The 20,295-nt window shown below is 50.7% G+C and overlaps 1 protein-coding gene and 1 long non-coding RNA gene across 2 annotated transcripts in view; one reads left to right on the plus strand and one right to left on the minus strand.

Moving 5' to 3' along the window:
• LOC141231153 (uncharacterized) overlaps nt 1-19,875 on the minus strand; it is a 128,897-nt gene extending 109,022 nt beyond the window's left edge. Inside the window, exon 1 of the long non-coding RNA XR_012297567.1 lies at nt 19,585-19,875. This is a non-coding gene — a long non-coding RNA (uncharacterized lncRNA). The remainder of the gene's footprint in view (nt 1-19,584) is intronic.
• SMG6 (SMG6 nonsense mediated mRNA decay factor) overlaps nt 1-20,295 on the plus strand; it is a 289,497-nt gene that overhangs the window by 177,881 nt on the left and 91,321 nt on the right. The gene's annotated exons all lie outside the window — the stretch shown is intronic.

A 20,295-nucleotide genomic window follows, 5' to 3' on the forward strand; every position in this document is an offset into this window, starting at 1 on the left:
TTCTGGTCGTACCACCGCTTCTGGTCGGCCTGGGCCTGGGCCATATTGTCCTGCACCAGCTTTGCCAAGGCCATCATCCTGTCCCGGTGGCGCACGACATACTCGATGACCGACACCTCGGGGGTGGCCAAATCCCCTTCCCATGCTTCCTTCACCAGAGCCAGGGGGCCCCGTACCCGTCGCCCGTACAGGAGCTCAAAGGGGGAGAACCCCGTTGAGGCCTGCGGAACCTCCCGGTAAGCAAATAGGAGGTGTGGGAGGTAACGCTCCCAGTCTCTCCCGTGGGAGTCGACCAACATCTTAAGCATCTGCTTTAAGGTGCCATTGAACCGCTCACACAGGCCATTAGTCTGTGGGTGATACGGGCTGGCCACCAGATGTTGCACCTGCATTTGCTTACAGAGGGACTCCATCAGCCGCGACATGAACTGGGTCCCTCGGTCGGTGAGCATTTCTTGGGGGAAACCCACTCTGGAGAAGATCTCCAGTAAGGCGGTAGCCACCTTGTCGGCCCGAATGGACGACAAAGCTACCGCTTCCGGGTACCGGGTGGCATAGTCCACTACCGTGAGTATGAAGCATTTCCCGGAGTGGCTGGGAGTGGACAGAGGTCCAATAAGATCCACAGCAACCCTCGAGAAAGGCTCTTCGATGATTGGCAGAGTTACCAGTGGGGCTTTGGGGCGCGGCCCCGCCTTCCCCACCCTCTGACAGGTGTCACACGAACGGCAGTAGGCACCCACCGCGGCTCCCATCCCAGGCCAGTAGAAATGCTGAGCTATCCTGGCCTTGGTTTTAGCGATCCCTAGGTGTCCGGCCATCGGAATCTCGTGTGCGATCCGCAACAATTCCGCCCTGAACGGATAGGGTACCACTAACTGTCGGTCCCTGGGCCACGCCTCCGGTGAACCCTGCTGGACCGTTACCCGGTACAGCCGTCCCTGGTCCCAGACCACCCGCTCGCAGTCTGACTCCATGGGAGGCTGTGCCGCCTGTTCCTTGAGAGCTTTCAGGCTGTCGTCTGCTTCCAACGCAGCCTGAAATTCCTGACTTGATGTGGCCAGAATCGACGAAACTGCCACATCCTCTGTCAGCCCCTCCGGGCATGTCACCTGGCCGCTGTCTGACCCGGCAGACACTTGGTCAGAAGTGGGGAAGCCGTCGGACCTCTGCAAGGCTCCTTGGGCTCCGGCGCTCCCACTCCTGGTGACAGCGGCTATGACCGCTGTGACCGTGGGTAGTGCCTGCTTCCCCTCTGTTTCTGACCAAGCCGCCCGATCAGGCAGGCTTCCTAGGCCTTTGGACATCTCGGATGTGGGGAACTCCTGCCCTGGGGTCTTACCTGGCGGCTCCTCTCTTGGGACACCCCCACCTCCCATGGCCTGTTCCTCCCCCTGCAGTGGGCCTATACTCAGCAGCCTGGATACCCCTGGGAGCCCTACACTGCCGGTAGCTGCCCCCCTCTCCATCCCTGAGCTTCCCTCTACAGAATCCTGCCCACCCCCTCCCTCACCGGAGGACAAGAGGTCACGGCACGCCGGCTGAGCACCTCTGCGGGCATCCCCACACTCCCCACCTGCTTTCACTAACCCTGTTTGTGTTGTGTCTGTGCAGGTGTTACCCTCAGGTTTCACTCCCTCCTCCTCAGCAGGACGCACACTACATACAACATGGTTGGCATTAGCAGCAGACAAATCAATACACTCTTGGGGGGCCGAAGTTGGGGGTTCAGAGGGTACATACTGCGATACTAGACGCCCCAAGTCGGTCCCTAATAAAACATTTGCGGGAATATTTGGCGTTACTCCCACCTCCCGCATCCCCCTTCCGGCACCCCAGTCCAAATACACCATGGCAACGGGAAGTGCCGGCTCCACGCCTCCAACCCCGGAGACGGAAAGAGTCTTTCCTGGTACCAAGTCCTGGGGGGACACCACCTCAGGCCGTACCAGTGTTCGTTCAGCGCCCGTGTCCCGCAGTCCCATGACCGCAGAACGGCCTATGGTGACGGGTTGGATGTTGTCCAGGGACCTACCACCACCCCCTCCCACACACAAAACATTGGGCGCTCTCTGGGACTGGGATGGGGTCTTTTGGCGCTGGGGACACTCAGCCCTAAAGTGTCCTGGTTTGTTGCATAGATGACAACGTCTTACGTCTGGTCCTTGCCTGGAGAGGGCAACAGGGGGATACACCCCTTGTGTTCTAGGGGCCGGGGAAACAGGGGCATGACTGGGCTTACCCCCTCTCCAGGTGCTGCTGGCAGACTTCTTCAGCTCAGGCGCCCTGTTATTGGCATACTCGTCTGCCAGGGCGGCTGTAGCAGAAGCCCCTGTTGGTTTTCGGTCACGGAGGAACTGTCGGAGGTCCTCTGGGCAGTTCCACAAGAACTGCTCCGTGACGAACAGTTCCTGGACCTCCTGGCGGGTAGTAAGCGCTAGACCCGAGGTCCAGTGCTCTGCGGCTCTCAACAGCGCCCGCATATGATCGGTCCAGGTGTCCTTGGGGCCACGCAGCAGGCTCCGGAACTTCTGGCGGTACGACTCGGGAGTGAGGTTGTACTGCCGGATCAGGGCCCGCTTGATGCAGTCGTAGTTCTGTACCTCCCCGGCAGGTAAGTCCCCCAAGGCATCCAGGGACTTACCCCTCAAACGGGGGGTCAGGTATCTGGCCCACTGATCCCGGGCCAGATGGTGCTGAAGACAGGTCCGTTCAAATGCCACCAGAAAGGAGTCCAGGTCCCCATCCTTCTCCAGTAGAGGGAAGTCCTCAGCTCGGACTTTGGACGACTTGGTCTCCTGATGGGTTGGTTGCTCTAGCGGAAGCCCCCGCTGGGCCAGGTCCAGTTGGTGCTGGCGCTCCGCAGCTCGCTCTGCACGCTCCGCAACCTCCCGGCGCTCTGCAGCTTCCCGCTCCGCAGCCCGCTCCGCAGCCCGCTCTGCACGCTCCTCCTCCGCTGCCTTCTCTGATGCTGCCAGGAGGGTTTTGTAGACGGCATCGCCATGAGACTGGAGACTTGCCATAGCCGCTTGTAAAAGGGCTTGTGATCTGGACAGGCTGGGCTCGGTAGGTGGTGGGCAGCCCACTGCGGGACCGTATACTGGGGACTGGCTCCCTGAGGTGCCCGGGCTGGACTCCTCCTCGCCATGAGTAACAATGTCCTCCCCTCCTGCCACACGGACCGTAGCATTAGCCTCTTGCAGGGTCTTGCTCCTGGTGCCGTCTGCCATCTTGGTAACCGACACCGCTGCAACCCTGAGTTTGCACACACCTTGTTATACTTTTAGCCTGACCGTCTAACGTTGGGCTGACCTTAAGACTCCAGCAGTGGAAGTTACCACTGGCAGTCTTTAGTGCCTGGGAGTAGGGGTCCCACAACACTATTATTCTGCAATCCCACCGCTCTGCCACCAATGTGATGAAAGCCGGCCGGTGGGTGCAGCTCTCTGGCGCCCCCTTACCTCTCAGGTCAGTCAAGGTACTGCACCTAGAGAAAGTAGTGCCAGGTAGCTGCAACCAGCGCAGGGAACACGGTAGTGTGTTATCCCTTCAACGTCACTACACAGCACAACTCGCTAGCGCCCTCTTAGCCTCAGGTCAGTCAAGGAACTGCACCTAGGATAAGCGGTCGCCAGAGAGACTGTCCTGTAACCTACTGGGTATCGGGGCCCTCTGTAGTGAGGGCGGTATATATATCTTCCTTGGCCGCGCCAGGAATATATATATCTGAACCTCCGACCGTCACTACCAGCCTTCCCCAATCCCCAGTTGGTATGCTGCCACCAGTCCCTATTTTAGATATACGCCCAGTCCGTGAATGGGCCTATATCGGGTCAGGAACCAACCCTGGGTAGCGTTTTTGGCTTGAGCCGAGCTCACACGGACGTGCGTTCGTTATGCAGAATAAAAGGCAGGCCCACAATTACTTGAGGTAATTGATTATAATAATACACTAGATACACGATATACAACTAAATATACACAGGTATAAGGTCAGGCTAAACTATACAACAATGGAATACAACACACAGAATCACCACAGCATATCAGTTACCGGTTTCTTGATTTTCTTGTGACGCAGGGAGAGGATTCTGCGGTCGCAGGCACGGTTCTTTGTTACAGGCTGAGGCCTACCACCGCATGGTCAAACTGCTCCTCCCCTTGGTGGCCTCAGCTGGTGCTCAGATGTTCAGCACACCACTCTTGGGTCAAGACTGACTTATCTCTTGTCTGTCCTGCTATCTTACCTGCCCCGTCCCGCCCACTGCTGGTGAGGTCAGCTGGCTCAGTCTCCACCCTCAGGTCTAACTTCGATCAGAAGCCCAAATTCTATGGAACCCAATAACTTCTTCTGGGATGGTCTCATGATACCCCCAGGGGTTCCCATGGATTCGGGCCGCCGTAACCGACCTTTTGATATCAATTATGATACCATACGGTCCTCAGGAATGGCTCCGCGCTATATCTTGGCTTCCAGAGCACGTACAAACGTCTACCGCGGAGGCTTGTGTGCGCAATGGCTCCGGGACGCCGTGATATTTTTTTATTGGCCCATCCCATGCAACATGCGTGTACTTTTCATGTTTCTATATCTTATGCCTCCATGCTTGTGACAGACAAAGAAACTAGTCCTATGGGACAAATGGTCAGGTACAGATAGACGAAGCACCCCCCCCTGCTGGCTGTGTTTCCTCTCGAAGTCTTTGAAGCTCCTAGCATTCAAGTGTTAAGTAGGCTTCTTATCTTACAGGAGCCTGGATGGGGGGAAACTATCTAGTTGACGTTTTAACAGAAGGTCCCAAGGGTGGGGGCTGCTGAAGTGTGGCCATCCCTGGATATGATTTATCATTACCAAGATGGCGGCTACAGGTTCATCACAGTATGCATTTCCTCCCATGATCCTGCTTCCATCAGTCATAAGGAAGATCAGGGCAGACAAAGCCAGAATAATTCTCATATGCCCCTTTTGGCCCAAAAGACCGTGGTTCCCTTGTCTCCGGAGAATGTCCATAACCGACCCCTGGGTTCTTCCGGAGATTCCAGACCTTCTCACTCAGGGTCCAGTTTCCCATCCTCCAGCCTCAAATCTCCATTTAATGGCATGGAATTTGAAAGGGAGCTATTAACCAACAAAGGTTTCTCCTCAGATGTAGTGAATACTCTATGTAGCTGGAAACCCGTTACTACCCGTATCTATGCTAGGACCTGGAGAAAGTTTCTGTCCTTTTCAAATATTAAACCAGAGGAGGGGCCCCCTATTGGGAAAATACTAGTTTCTGCAGCGGGGTTTAGAACAGGGCTTTACCACGAGTACATTGAAGGTACAAGTTTCGGCCTTGGGAGCTTTGTTTTCTTCCGATATAGCGGCTAATTATTGGGTAGCACGATTTATAAAAGCTTCCTTTAGGTGTAGACCTTTTATAAAAACTAAATCCTCTGCCTGGGATTTAAACCAGTCCTAAATGCTTTGACTGACCCTCCCTTCGAGCCCCTGGATTTAGCCTCCAATAAGATTATTCTTCTCAAAACAGCCCTGTTAGTTGCCCTGACTTCAGCGAGGAGAGTAAGTGACATACAGGCTCTCTCTATATCCCCACCATTTATATTAAAACCTGACCCAGCCTTTCTTCCAAAGGTAGTCACTCGGTTCCATAGGACTCAGGAGATTAGTCTTCCAACCTTTTTGTTTTCCCCCTAAAAATCAAAAAGAGGAGAAACTACACACTTTGGATGTTAGGAGGTACGTACTTAAATACCTGGAGGTTTCACACGGTTTTAGGAAAGATAGTTCCCTATTCATATGCCATCAGGGGGCTAGTAAAGGTTATAAAGCCTCAAAATCTACAATTGCGAGATGGATTAGAGAGGCCATCGCCCTCGCCTACTCTTCAGGGGAGCAAGGAAGTACCAGAAGGGTTGAGAGCTCATTCCACCAGAGCAGTAGCAACCTCCTGGGCGGAGAAGACAGGGGTTTCCATTGAAGACATATGTAAGGCTGCCACCTGGTCTTCTCCCTCCACCTTCTATAGGCATTATAGATTGGATTTGGGTGACTCTTCTGATCTCACCTTTGGGAGAAGGGTGCTTCAAGCTGTGGTCCCTCCCTAGTCTCCTTTCGTCTCTGTAATTCTCTCGTGGTGCTGTCATGGGAGTACGAATAAAGCCTTAGTTACTTACCGGTAACGGGATTTTTTGGAGCCCATGACAGCACCCTTATATTCCCTCCTGGTGTTTTTCGCACTCCCGTAGAATTAATTTCCTTTTTTGCACCCTCAGGGAAAGTTACTTAAAGTAATTGGCTTAAAATGAATTTGTTTGTTGTAATTAACCTTGGCGGTCCTCTCATGCTCTGTTAACTAAACTGAGGCGGGAGAGAGGTGCCGCCCTTTTTAACCTGTAGGTTTCCTGTCCTTGATGGGCGGATCCTCTCTCTCGTGGTGCTGTCATGGGCTCCGAAAAATCCTGTTACCGGTAAGTAACTAAGGCTATTCCACAGCACTTTACATTTCAGAGGGAACGTGTTTCATAACAGAGTAATATATAATTCGACCGTTCAGACGAGGAACGAGAGCCCTGCTCCTAAAAGCTTACAATCTATAAGAACATAGGGTTGACCTAAAAGGTAAAAAGTGCTTGTAGCATATGATCCAGTCATCTGTATAATAAATAAGGTTCTTGTAAGGCTGCATGCGCCGATCATCAGCCAGTATCTGTATATGTCCAGATAGTAAAGTTCTCCTTGTGGAGAGGGCCTCATCACAGTAGGGAGACTGACAGGTCTCTCCCAAGTTGGCGTAATGAGATATATTGGTCATGCAGTGCTCCCCTGTGAATTTTGGCTTCTTTTCCCCAAGTCGTATAACAAGGCTCTTTTTGAGGGGTCGATAATGACTTAGAGCAGAGGTCCCCAACCTTTCTGACTTTGAGAGCCACATTCAGCTATAAACGAGGGTCGAGAGCTCATCCAGCTCCTGCCTCCCTCAGAGCCCCCCTTTTACCGGTATAATAACTGCTAAGCTCCAGGGTTTCCTATTATACCCCCATTCAGATCTGCTCTTCTGCGCAGGGCTACAGACAAGTCACCATCTACCGATCTTCTCTTAACTGTTTGCTGCACCTGGCACTAATTTACCAAGCTGGCAGACAGCCGTGAGTCACACATCACAGGCCCACAAGTCACATGTGGCTCTCGAGCTACACGTTGGGGAACCGATTTTTAGGATTCCCACCTCCAATAGGTGGCACTAGAGTTCCGATCCTCTTCCTTTCTGAAAGGACTATTTATACATGTTCAGATACAAAGTTGCTACTGAGTACATGTAGTGTGTGAGAACAATTGATGGAAAGGACCAGATTAGAAAAATGTAGGATGGGTGAATTGAGAAATTAGATTATTTAAGTGATGTGATACTTAAGAAATGGGATTTTAGGACACGCTTTAAACTCTGGACACTTGGAATTACTTAGTGTCTTGGGTATTTTATTCCAGAGAACTGGCAAGGCACGAGAAGTCTTGAAGACGGGAGTGGGAGGTTCAGATTATTGAGGATGCTAATTTTAAATCGTTAGCAAAATGAAGAGCACAGGTAGACAAAGGTGAGGAGGAAGGAAATATAGGATGGTGCAGCATTGTGGAGAGCTTTGAATGCGAGTGTGATTTATTTATTTTACTCACTTACAGGTGCATCTCACTAAATTAGAATATCATCAAAAAGTTATTTTATTTCAGTTCTTCAATACAAAAAGTGAAACTCATATATTATATAGAGTCATTGCAAACAGAGTGATCTATGTCAAGTGTTTATTTCTGTTAATGTTGATGATTATGGCTTACAGCCAATGAAAACACAAAAATCATTATCTCAGTAAATTAGAATAATTAACAAAAAACACCTGCAAAGGCTTCCTACACGTTTAAAAAGGTCCCTTAGTCTGTTTCAGTAGGCTCCACGGGGAAGACTGCTGACTTGACAGTTGTCTAGAAGGCAGTCATTGACACTAAGTAAATACGAAGTAAATTTTGCAGTTCATTTGGAAATCAAGGTCCCAGAGTCTGGAGGAAGAGTGGAGAGGCCACAATCCAAGCTGCTTGAGGTCTAATGTGACGTTTCCACAATCAGTGATGGTTTGGGGAGCCATGTCATCTGCTGGTGTAGGTCCACTGTATTTTATCAAAACCAAAGTCAGCACAGCCGTCTACCTGGAAACTTTAGAGCACTTCATGCTTCCCTCTGCCGACAAGCTTTTTGGAGATGGAAATTTCATTCTCCAGCAGGACTTGGCACCTGTCCACACTGCCAAAAGTACCAATACCTGGTTTACACACAACAGTATCACTGTGCTTGATTGGCCAGCAAACTCGCCTGACCTTAACTCCATAGAGAATCTATGGGGTATTGTCAAGAGGAAGATGAGACACCAGACCCAACAATGCAGACGAGCTGAAGGCTGCTATCAAAGCAACCTGGGGTTCCATAACACCTCAGCAGTGCCACAGACTGATCGCCTCCATGCCACACCGCATTGATGCAGTAATTGATGCAAAAGGAGCCCCGACCAAGTATTGAGCGCATTTACTGAACATACATTTCAGTAGGCCAACAGTTCGGATTTTAAAAACATTTTCAAGCTTTTGTTATAAAGTATTCTAATTTACTGAGATAATGACTTTTGTGTTTTCATGACATGTCGTCATGACAACATCGAGGTCACCAGGAGGTAGGACCAAAAAAATAAAAATATTGAACCCATAATTATTTTTCTTATGAAAAAAAATAAATAAATAAATAAACCAATAAAAGTACACATATTTGCTATCGCCGCGTCCGGAACGACCTGACCTATAAAACTGTCCCACTAGTTAACCCCTTTAGTGAACACAGTAAAAAAAAAAAAAAAAACTTAAGCAAAAAACAATGCTTTATCATCATACCGCCAAACGAAAAATGGAATACCACGCGATCAAAAAGACGAATGTAAATAAAAATGGTACCGCTGAAAACGTCATCTTGTCCTACAAAAAACAAGCCGCCATACAGCTCCATCAGTCGAAAAATAAAAAGTTATTACTCTCAGAATAAAGCGATACAAAAAATGATTTTTCCTAGAAAATAATTTTTATTGTGTAAAAGCGCCAAAACACAAAAAAACGATATCAATGCGGTAAATGTACTGACCCGAAGAATAAAGCTGCCTTATCAATTTTACCACACGCGGAGTGTCATTAATAAAAACAACACACAAACAATTCCAGAATTACAGGTTTTTGTTTATTCTGCCTCCCAAAAATCGGAATAGAAAGCGATGAAAACATGTAACCTGCCCGAAAACGGTACCAATAAAAACGTCAACTTGTCCTGCAAAAAACAGCCGTCACATGACTCTGTTGGCCAAAATATGGAAAAATTATAGCTCTCAGAATATGGCGATGCAAAAACTAGTCTTTGCAAAAAAAAAAAGTGTCTTTTAGTGTGTGACAGCTGTCAATCATAAAAACCTGATATGAATCTGGTATCGCTGTTATCGTACCAACCCAAAGAATAAAATCATCTAATCACTTATACCACACGAGGAACGGTGTAAAAAAAAATAAACTCTAGGGTTAGGGTTGTATTAGGGTTGTGGGTAGGGTTGGGGTTGGGCTAGGGTTGGAGATGTATTAGGGTTGGGGCTGGGTTAGGGTTGGGATTTTTTCAAAATAAAAAATGATGATCTGGCAACCAGTGTTGAGCGCAAGTGCTCGCTGTAGCGTCGGCGTCCCTGCCTCCTGCTAGGCAGGGACGCTGTTCCCCTCACCTCTCCGCTCCGTGCCCGGTGTCTTCCTCCCGCTCTGCTGGCAGCGCGCGCTGCTTCCCGGCCACGGTGCTTAGGGTGCGCGCGCGCGCTCCCCCTCTCTTAAAGGGGCCGCGCGCGCCGTCCTTAGGAGTCCCCGGCCAATGGCCGGAGGACTTCACCATATATAAGGCACCTCCTCCAAAATGGAGGTGCCCGAGCAATGTTGTTGCAAAGCCTTCACTCTGCTTCAGCCCTCAGGTCCCGTTACCAGTTACCTGCCAGATTCCTGCCTGTTACCTGCCAGATTCCTGCTTGATACCTGCCTGATACCCGCTTACCTGCTTGCAAGCCTGCGGTCCGACGGTCTGCCTTCCGACACCTGTCAGTCTGTCTATGGACCAGTCTGCCCGCTCACCTGGGAGCGCTCACCTGCTACCTGCCTGCTAGCCTACCTGGAGGCTCTGCCGTCACTTGCCGTGACCACCTGCCTGTCCAGAGACTCTTGCCCGCTCACCTGGGAGCGCTCACCTGCTACCTGCCTGCTAGCCTACCTGGAGGCTCTGCCGTCACTTGCCGTGACCACCTGCCTGTCCAGAGACTCTTGCCCGCTCACCTGGGAGCGTCCACCTGCTACCTGTCTGCTAGTCTACCTGGAGGTTCTGCCGTCACTTGCCGTGACCACCTGCCTGTCCAGAGACTCTCGCCCGCTCACCTGGGAGCGCTCACCAGCCACCTGCCTGCTGTCCTTCTTCCCAGAGACTGTCCCCGTCACTTGCCGTGACTACCTGCCCTTCTACCCAGAGACTGTCCCTGTCACTTGCCGTGACTACCTGCCCTTCTACCCAGAGACTGTCCCTGTCACTTGCCGTGACTACCTGCCCGTCTTCCCTGGGAGCCACCCGCTTCCTTACAAGGACCGCCCCCTTGTATAGTTGCTCAGAGGTTCCACCTCCCAGACCCGTTACAGTTTGCTCGGGCCATGGAACCCGGTGGCACCCAAGCTCCCTCGCTCTAGGACCTATGTCATGAACTTTCCCGTCAGAGGTCCCAACAGGAGTCCATCCTGAGTCACCTGCGTGGTGTTAACTCCCGCCTGGACACATTGACTAACTCTTTGGGAGCTGCCTCCACTCGCACACTTACTACCCCGGCACCGCCGCAGCCCATCAACACCATGGCATCTCTTCCCGGTCCCCGCCTCTCCGCCCCTCCTCGTTTTGGCGGAGATCCCAGCCAGGCACGGGGCTTCATTAACCAGTGCACTCTGCACTTCGAACTGTTGACACACCAGTTTTCCAGCGACCGAGCCAGAGTAGCCTTCATCATGTCCCATCTCACGGGAGAGGCACTGTTTTGGCTAAATCCTCTATGGGAGAGAGGAGACCCCCTGGTGTCCAACCTGCCAGCCTTTCTCACGGCCTTCCGGAAAGTCTTCGACGAACCAGGACGGAAGACCTCATCCGCATCATCTCTGCTACGCCTCCGTCAATGAAATCTCTCCGTGGGCCAATACGCCATACGGTTCCGTACCCTTGCTTCGGAGCTGGCCTGGGATAACGACGCCCTGGAGTCTGTCTTTTGGGAGGGTCTGTCCGGCCGTATTAAAGATGAACTCGCCGGTCGGGACATTCCTACCACTCTCGACGACTTAATAACACTTGCCACCCGGATTGACATCCGGTTCCAGGAGCGTGCCAAAGAGGTCACCCGTGAGAGGAGGTTTCCACGTCTAGCCCCTACCTTCCAGAAACCTGTCACTTCTCCCGTTACTACCCAGGCGCACTCACCTGAGCCTATGCAGGTCGACCAGACCAAGATGGTCAAAACCCGTCAAGAGTTACGCCGAGCCGAGGGGAGCTGCTTCTACTGTGGCAGTAAGGAGCACCGGATCCGTTCCTGCCCGGAGAGGTCGGGAAACGCCTGTGTCTAGGATCGGTCAGAGAGGTCGTCCTAGACAAGAGTGAACCCTCTCCATCTCTGTTGCTGTCGGTCTCTATCATCTGCGGGGAGAACCGTTATTTTGAACTAGCCCAACTTGACTCTGGAGCTGCCGGAAATCTCATTTCTCAGTCTCTGGTAGAGAAATACCGCATTCCCACCAAACCTCTAGCTGTACCCTTATCTGTCGCTGCCGTGGATGGGAGCCTCTTACCACATCCCATCCAACTCATCACCAAATCCATAACCCTGCAGGTGGGAATGCTGCACTCTGAGAGCATCTTCTTTCATGTTCTGCCTGGACTCTCTCACGCCCTCTTACTAGGCCTACCTTGGCTTCAGAGACATGCACCCGTGCTTGATTGGGAGACTGGAGAAGTCCTTCACTGGGGACAGGACTGCCATAAGACTTGTTTAGTTCCCGTCCATCCTGTCCGTCCTTCTCCTACACCAGCCAATCTACCTGGTCTTCCGGCTCCTTATTGGTCGTATGCGGACGTCTTTAATAAAAAGGAGGCAGAGACATTACCCCCTCATTGACCATACGACTGCCCAATCGACCTGATGCCCGGCGCTACTCCTCCCCGTGGGCGCATTTACCCTTTGTCCGCTGCTGAGACCCGATCCATGTCAGAATATATTGAGGAGAATCTGGCTCGGGGATTCATCCGGAAATCTACTTCCCCGGCGGGAGCCGGCTTCTTCTTCGTCAAAAAGGACTGCTCACTCCGTCCCTGTATAGACTATAGAGGCCTTAACCAGATCACGGTGAAGAATAAATACCCCCTTCCGCTCATTCCGGAATTATTTGACCGTCTGAGGGGGGCTAGAATCTTCACCAAACTGGACCTCCGTGGGGCGTATAACCTGGTCCGTATCCGTCAGGGGGATGAATGGAAGACGGCATTCAACACCCGGGACGGCCACTATGAATACCTGGTAATGCCCTTCGGTCTCTGTAACGCTCCCGCCGTCTTTCAAGAGTTGGTCAATGACATCTTCCGGGACCTTCTCTACTCCTGCGTAGTGGTGTACCTGGACGACATCTTGGTCTTCTCTCCGGATCTCCCCACAAACCGGAGGGATGTTCGTCAGGTTCTGCTCAGGCAGAACCACCTCTACGCTAAATATGAGAAGTGCCTCTTTGAGCAGACCTCGCTTCCGTTTCTGGGCTACATAATCTCTCAGACCGGCCTACGAATGGATCCTGAGAAACTGTCTGCCATCCAGAAGTGGCCCCGACCAGAGGGGTTGAAAGCTATTCAGCGGTTCCTGGGTTTCGCCAACTACTACCGCCTCTTCATACCGCACTTCTCTTCCCGGACTGCCCCAATCTCTGCGCTCACCCGTAAGGGCACTAATCCCAGAGAATGGCCGCCCGAAGCAGAGGAAGCCTTCCTTTCCTTAAAACAGGCTTTCTCTTCCGCCCCGGTGCTGCATCGTCCGGACGGCAACAAACAATTCTTCCTGGAAGTTGACGCCTCCTCCTCTGGAGCCGGAGCGGTACTTACCCAAAAGTCGCCTTTCGGAAGAATGGTAACTTGCGGCTTCTTCTCCAAACTCTTCTCCTCTTCTGAGCGCAATTATTCTATAGGAGATCGAGAGTTATTGGCCATTAAGCTGGCACTGGAGGAGTGGCGTTACCTGCTCGAGGGGGCTCTTCACCCGGTAATTATTTACACGGACCACAAGAACTTGGCTTACATCCAGAGCGCCCAGAGACTTAACCCGCGCCAAGCCCGGTGGTCCTTGTTTTTTGCCCGCTTTGATTTCGTTCTTAATTTTCGCCCGGCAGACAAAAACATCAAAGCTGACGCCTTGTCCCGATCCTTCCTGGTGTCTGATCTAGAGGAGGAACCGAAGCACATCATTGATCCCGCCAGAGTAATGCAGGTGGCTCCCGTGAATCTAAATCGTCTCCCTCCCGGTAAGACGTTCGTAACAGTACCTGATCGGAAGAAGGTCCTACTCTGGGGTCACTCGTCTAAGCTAGCTGGCCACGCCGGTCAGAAAAAGACCCTCCAGCTTATTTCCCGGCATTACTGGTGGCCTACCCTGCACAAGGATGTAATAGACTTTGTTTCAGCCTGTGTGTCCTGCGCCCGCAACAAAGTTCCGAGACACCTGCCAGCCGGTCGCCTCCTTCCTCTTCCAGTACCTGCTGCCCCGTGGCAGCATATAGCTATGGACTTTATAACGGATCTCCCTGTCTCTGCCGGTTGTACGGTCATTTGGGTGGTCGCTGACCGCTTTTCCAAGATGGCGCACTTCATTCCCCTGCCGGGTCTCCCGTCTGCACCCGAGCTGGCTAACGACTTTATCCGCCACATCTTCCGTCTCCATGGCCTGCCCCTCCACATCGTGTCGGATCGTGGAGTTCAGTTCACCTCACGCTTCTGGAGAGCCACATGCAAGCTGCTTGACGTCACCCTGGACTTCTCCTCCGCTTACCACCCACAGTCCAATGGTCAAGTGGAGCGGATCAATCAGATCCTGACCAGTTACCTCCGGCACTACGTTAATGCCCACCATTCGGACTGGCTGAATCTCCTACCATGGGCCGAATTCTCTTACAATAATCACGAGAGCGAATCTTCCTCCAAATCCCCGTTTTTTGTAGTCTTCGGTCAGCATCCTCGGATCCCATTTCCCGTGTCCACCTCGGTGGACAATCCGGCTGCGGAATCTCTCATTAGCGAATTCTCCATTTGGGAGAGTACCCGATCCGCACTCCTTCAGTCGTCCGAGCGGATGAAAAACACGCTGACAAAAAACGCCTGGATCCTCCACAATTCCGTCCTGGAGATACTTCGACGAGAGCCAGACTATGTCCGGCTCAAGATTCCCTCCTACAAGTTAGGGCCTTGGTTCATCGGCCCACTGGAAGTTATCAAACAAATCAATCCGGTGGCCTATAAATTGAAACTCCCGGCCAACTTACGGATCCCTAACTCCTTCCATGTATCTCTCCTCAAACCCGTGGTACTTAACTCTTTTTCCAAGTCTACAGGTACGCCCCCTGCTCCGGTTTCCGCTGAGAACGAGTTTGAGGTAGAGAACATTCTGGCCACCAAAAGGGTAAGAGGAAAAACCTTTTTTCTGGTAGATTGGAAGGGGTTTGGTCCTGAGGAGAGAACGTGGGAGCCCCGGGAGAACATCCATGCCCCTCTCATCCTTGATAAATTTCTCTCTGGCCTAAAAAAGGGGGGGCCTAAAGGGGGGGGTACTGTAGCGTCGGCGTCCCTGCCTCCTGCTAGGCAGGGACGCTATTCCCCTCACCTCTCCGCTCCGTGCCCGGCGTCTTCCTCCCGCTCTGCTGGCAGCGCGCGCTGCTTCCCGGCCACGGTGCTTAGGGCGCGCGCGCGCTCCCCCTCTCTTAAAGGGGCCGCGCGCGCCGTCCTAAGGAGTCCCCGGCCAATGGCTGGAGGACTTCACCATATATAAGGCACCTCCTCCAAAATGGAGGTGCTCGAGCAATGTTGTTGCAAAGCCTTCACTCTGCTTCAGCCCTCAGGTCCCGTTTCCAGTTACCTGCCAGTCACCTGCCAGATTCCTGCCTGTTACCTGCCAGATTCCTGACTGTTACCTGTCAGATTCCTGCCTGTTACCTGCCTGATACCCGCTTACCTGCTTGCAAGCCTGCGGTCCGACGGTCTGCCTTCCGACACCTGTCAGTCTGTCTATGGACCAGCCTGCCCGCTCACCTGGGAGCGCTCACCTGCTACCTGCCTGCTAGCCTACCTGGAGGCTCTGCCGTCACTTGCCTTGACCACCTGCCTGTCCAGAGACTCTTGCCCGCTCACCTGCTACCTGCCTGCTAGCCTACCTGGAGGCTCTGCCGTCACTTGCCGTGACCACTTGCCTGTCCAGAGACTCTTGCCCGCTCACCTGGGAGCGCTCACCTGCTACCTGCCTGCTAGCCTACCTGGAGGCTCTGCCGTCACTTGCCGTGACCACCTGCCTGTCCAGAGACTCTTGACCGCTCACCTGGGAGCGCTCACCTGCTACCTGCCTGCTAGCCTACCTGGAGGCTCTGCCGTCACTTGCCGTGAACACCTGCCTGTCCAGAGACTCTTGCCCGCTCACCTGGGAGCGTCCACCTGCTACCTGTCTGCTAGTCTACCTGGAGGCTCTGCCGTCACTTGCCGTGACCACCTGCCTGTCCAGAGACTCTTGCCCGCTCACCTGGGAGCGTCCACCTGCTACCTGTCTGCTAGTCTACCTGGAGGTTCTGCCGTCACTTGCCGTGACCACCTGCCTGTCCAGAGACTCTCGCCCGCTCACCTGGGAGCGCTTACCAGCCACCTGCCTGCTGTCCTTCTTCCCAGAGACTGTCCCCGTCACTTGCCGTGACTACCTGCCCTTCTACCCAGAGACTGTCCCTGTCACTTGCCGTGACTACCTGCCCGTCTTCCCTGGGAGCCACCCGCTTCCTTACAAGGACCGCCCCCTTGTATAGTTGCTCAGAGGTTCCACCTCCCAGACCCGTTACACTCGCTACTTGAGTTTGCATCGTGTGCTCGGGTATGCACTGAGTATCGTGGGTGTTCAAGTGACATGCTAGAGTCTCTGCCCTATATGCTTCGTGGCCAAAAAAAACGTTGCTGGGATCGCCTGCCATGCACGAGCGATCCCCGCATGTTTTTTTTTGGGGTGTCTAACAACTGTGAAACACGCGGGGCAGGGACTCGAGTACCCGTGATACATGGTTCATACCCGAGTACCCGATGCAAACTCAAGTAGCGAGCACTTGTGCTCAAGACTAATGACGACTTATTCAATTTGATGACCTAATGTTATCAAATTCTGTCGTACCTCTGGGTTCAAAATGTACACTATACCCCTTGATAAAATCCTTGAGTTGTGAAGCACCTGGGGGTTCAAGGTGCTCACCACACATCTAGATAAGTTCCCTGAGGGGTTCTAGTTTCCAAAATGGTGTCACTTGTGGGGGATTTCCACTGTTTAGGCACATCAGGGGCTCTCCAAACGCAACATGGTGTCCCTAATTATAAAAGCAAATTTTACATTCAAAAAGCTCTCCTTCCCTTCCGAACCCTGCCGTGCGCCCAACCAGTGGTTTCCCCCCACATATTGGGTATCTGCTTACTCAGGAGAAATTGCACAACAAGTTGCTTTGTGCAATTTCTCCTGTTACCCTTATGAAAATGCAAAACTGGGGGCTGAAAAACATTTTTGTGGGAAAAAAATGGGAAAATTTTATTTTCTTGGCTCCATGTTATAAACTTCTGTGAAGCACCTGGGGGTTCAAGGTGCTCACCACACATCTAGATAAGTTCCCCGAGGGGTCTAGTTTCCAAAATGGTATCACTTATGGGGGGTTTCCACTGTTTAGGCACATCAGGGGCTCTCCAAGCTCAACTTGGCGTCCGCTAATTATTCAAGTAAATTTTACATTCAAAAAGTCAAATGGCGCTCCTTCCCTTCCGAGCCCTGCCGTGCACCCAAACAGTGGTTTTTCCCCACATATGGGGTATCTGCGTGCTCAGGGGAAATTGCACAACAAATTTTGGGGTCCATTTTTTCCTGTTACCCCTGCAAAAATTAAAAAAATTGGGTCTAAAGTAACATTTTTTATGAAAAAAGTTAAATGTTCATTTTTTTTTCCCCCATTCCAAAAATTCCTGTGAAGCACCTGAAGGGTTAATAAACTTCTTGAATGTGGTTTTGAGCACCTTGAGGGGTGCAGTTTTTAGAATGGTGTTACTTTTGGGTTTTTTCTGTCATAAAGGCCCCTCAAAGTCACTTCAAATGTGATGTGGTCCCTAAAAAAATGGTTTTGCAAATTTTGTTGTAAAAATGAGAAATCGCTGGTCAACTTTTAACCCTTATAGCTCCCTAATTAAAAAAAAAAAAAAAATTGGTTCCAAAATTGTGCTGATGTAAAGTAGACATGTGGGAAAATGTTATTTATTAACTATTTTGTGTGAGGCTGTGTGCCCACTATGCGTTTTTTAAGCGTTTCCGCAGCGGCAATTCCGCTGCAGAAACGCTTAAAAAACGCTTGGTAGAAGGTCTGCAATGTTCCCCAATGATGATCCGCATGTGCTGTGCACATCCTGCGGAGATTCCCGCTGCGCATAATCATTGCGGAAAAATCCGCAGCACTACCAATTATTTTGTGTAATCGCGGCGTTTTTGCCGCCATTGACTTGCATTGAATCGCATAATATCCACATGACTACATGTGCACATGTGGATATTAAGCGATTCAATTTTTGGATGGTACCCGGGTCTGGAGAAGAGCAGACTCTCCTCTAGACCCAGGTACCATGGTACCTGTAAAATAAAGAATGAAAATAAAAAATATACATTATACTCACCTTCTGATGGCCTCCGGTCTCCATAGCGACGCGTCCTGGCTCCCCGGCAGCTCGCGATGGTCTAAAAGGATCTGCCATGACGTCATTTAGTCATGTGACGGGTCACGCGACCACTGGCGATGCTAAAATTGCTTGGAAAACGCTTGACAACCCGCATGCGAAATCGCATGATCAAAGCGCTTCACTTCCGCTTGTCCCTGGTAGGAAAAACGCATGTACAATCCGCATGTACAATCCGCATGCGTTTTTTTTCTGCCAGGGAGATACAGAAAAGCTCAGGAAAAATCTGGAGCACTTCTGCATTGTGGGCACATAGCCTGACATATCTCTCTGATTTAAGGGCATAAAAATTCAAATTTTGAAAATTGCAAAATTTTCGTCAAATTTTCGATTTTTTTTCACAAATAAACGCTAGTGTTATCGAAGAAATTTTACCACTATCATGAAGTACAATATGTCACGATAAAATACTCTCAGAATCAGGTGGATCCGTTGAAGCGTTCCAGAGTAATTACCTCATAAAGTGACAGTGGTCAGATTTGTAAAAATTGGCCTGGTCATTAACGTGCAAACAACCTTGGGTTGTAAAGGGGTTAAAGGCCGTGTTATCTGTACATGAAAATATAGTGATAATAGTGTAGACTTCAGAACAAGCACTGACATCACTAATATGTGTGAGTAGCAAATACTCAGTAGTAGGGTGAAGTTTCAGAGCCACAACTGTCACTCAAGGAGGAGTGCCGCCCCTCCAGCCATAAGAAAGTGAGGAGACCATAAAGCTTTGAACTGCTCAAGACACAACTTGAGAATAATTGTAACGGGAATCTATGCCCAGTTTTTTGCTACCTCCTCTGAGAGCAGCATAATGTTGAAAAAGAGACCCTGATTCCAACAATGCATTACTTAGATTACTGGTTTCAGCACTTGTGACATAACCAAGAGTTCTTAGATGTAGCATGAAGCAGAGCTCAGAAATCTACCCACGCCCACATCATGCTCCTTATGTACATGGTCTATAGACAGTGAGCTGCTTATCACAGTAGGGGGTGTGGTCAGCCTATCAGGCGCCCAAGACAGTCCAGGCCGTGATAATATACTGGTGATGAAACCTTCATTGTTAGTATACTGCACACTTCCTGATAAGTGACACATCCCTGAATTCAGTATTTTAACCCCTACCTCATGATGTCCTCAAAATATATAGCAATAACCTGCTGACAGATTTCCTTTAAGAGCCCTTGGATGACAGATGCTATCAATCAGAGGTTTACAATAGGAAATCCTCACACTGCAGCGTGAATAGATCCTTTTGAAATCCTCCTATAATTCATATCACGGTTGTGTAATGGCCGTATGAGTTTCTCTGTCATCCTCCAGGTGTGTGGTATTACTATCATGCACATGTGTTTTTCATATATTCCCCAGACACTGAATGCATTTCGGACAGTGCTCTGTATTTTTAGCCTGAACTTGAAGTGACATCTTATTTCATTGCGCGCCATGGTGTATAAGAGCTTTGTTTTCATACCAGTCTTTCTCAGGCACCGCAGCTTCATCCCAGGAGGATTCCTCCGCTTCCTACCTGCGGACGTGCTGTCGTTTCGCTCACACAGCTCCTGCAGTAAACTTCCTGTGTTGGACGCCCTCATAATTTCCCTCTGCCCTTCATAGCCCAAGCTATTTGTGTTTTCCAGACCATCTTCAAATCATCCCCCCCAAAATCCACTCCTCGCAGCATTTTTTCCTCATTACTAAACAAGATATATCTGTCTTCTGCGGAGAAGTTGTTTAGTTGCAGGCTGCACTCCCCAGCTGGGTGCTGTGTGTCTGGACTGCTGGTGGGAAGGGCAGTGCTCCCCCACACTGACCCCAGAGGAGTGTGTCCCATTGCCTGCAGCCTGACATGTACAAGGAACATTGACGTTAACCCGTTCACCCGTCTGGGTAGTCAGAAGACTGTGTTATGGAGCAGATTACTTTATTAACTTGTTGTTAATATAGGTGACGTATTTCATTTATTTGCTGTTGTGGCAGCGCTCTACAGAGACTGCCATTATTCACCCAAGTTCTTTCACAATTTTCCATTTACTTATCTAACTGTCCCTTTTAATTTCTTCTGACACACAAGCCGGGCAAACTAATATACTAGTACTAGCATCAAATCAGATTGCTGCAGCATAAATACATAATTACATTTTGTGTCCATATTTGGAATCACAATGTATCAAAATTATATTGT

The sequence above is a fragment of the Phyllobates terribilis genome, unplaced genomic scaffold (assembly GCF_046119375.1).
Source record: "Phyllobates terribilis strain yellow unplaced genomic scaffold, ASM4611937v1 Scaffold_2__4_contigs__length_985480577, whole genome shotgun sequence".
NCBI lineage: Eukaryota > Metazoa > Chordata > Amphibia > Anura > Dendrobatidae > Phyllobates > Phyllobates terribilis.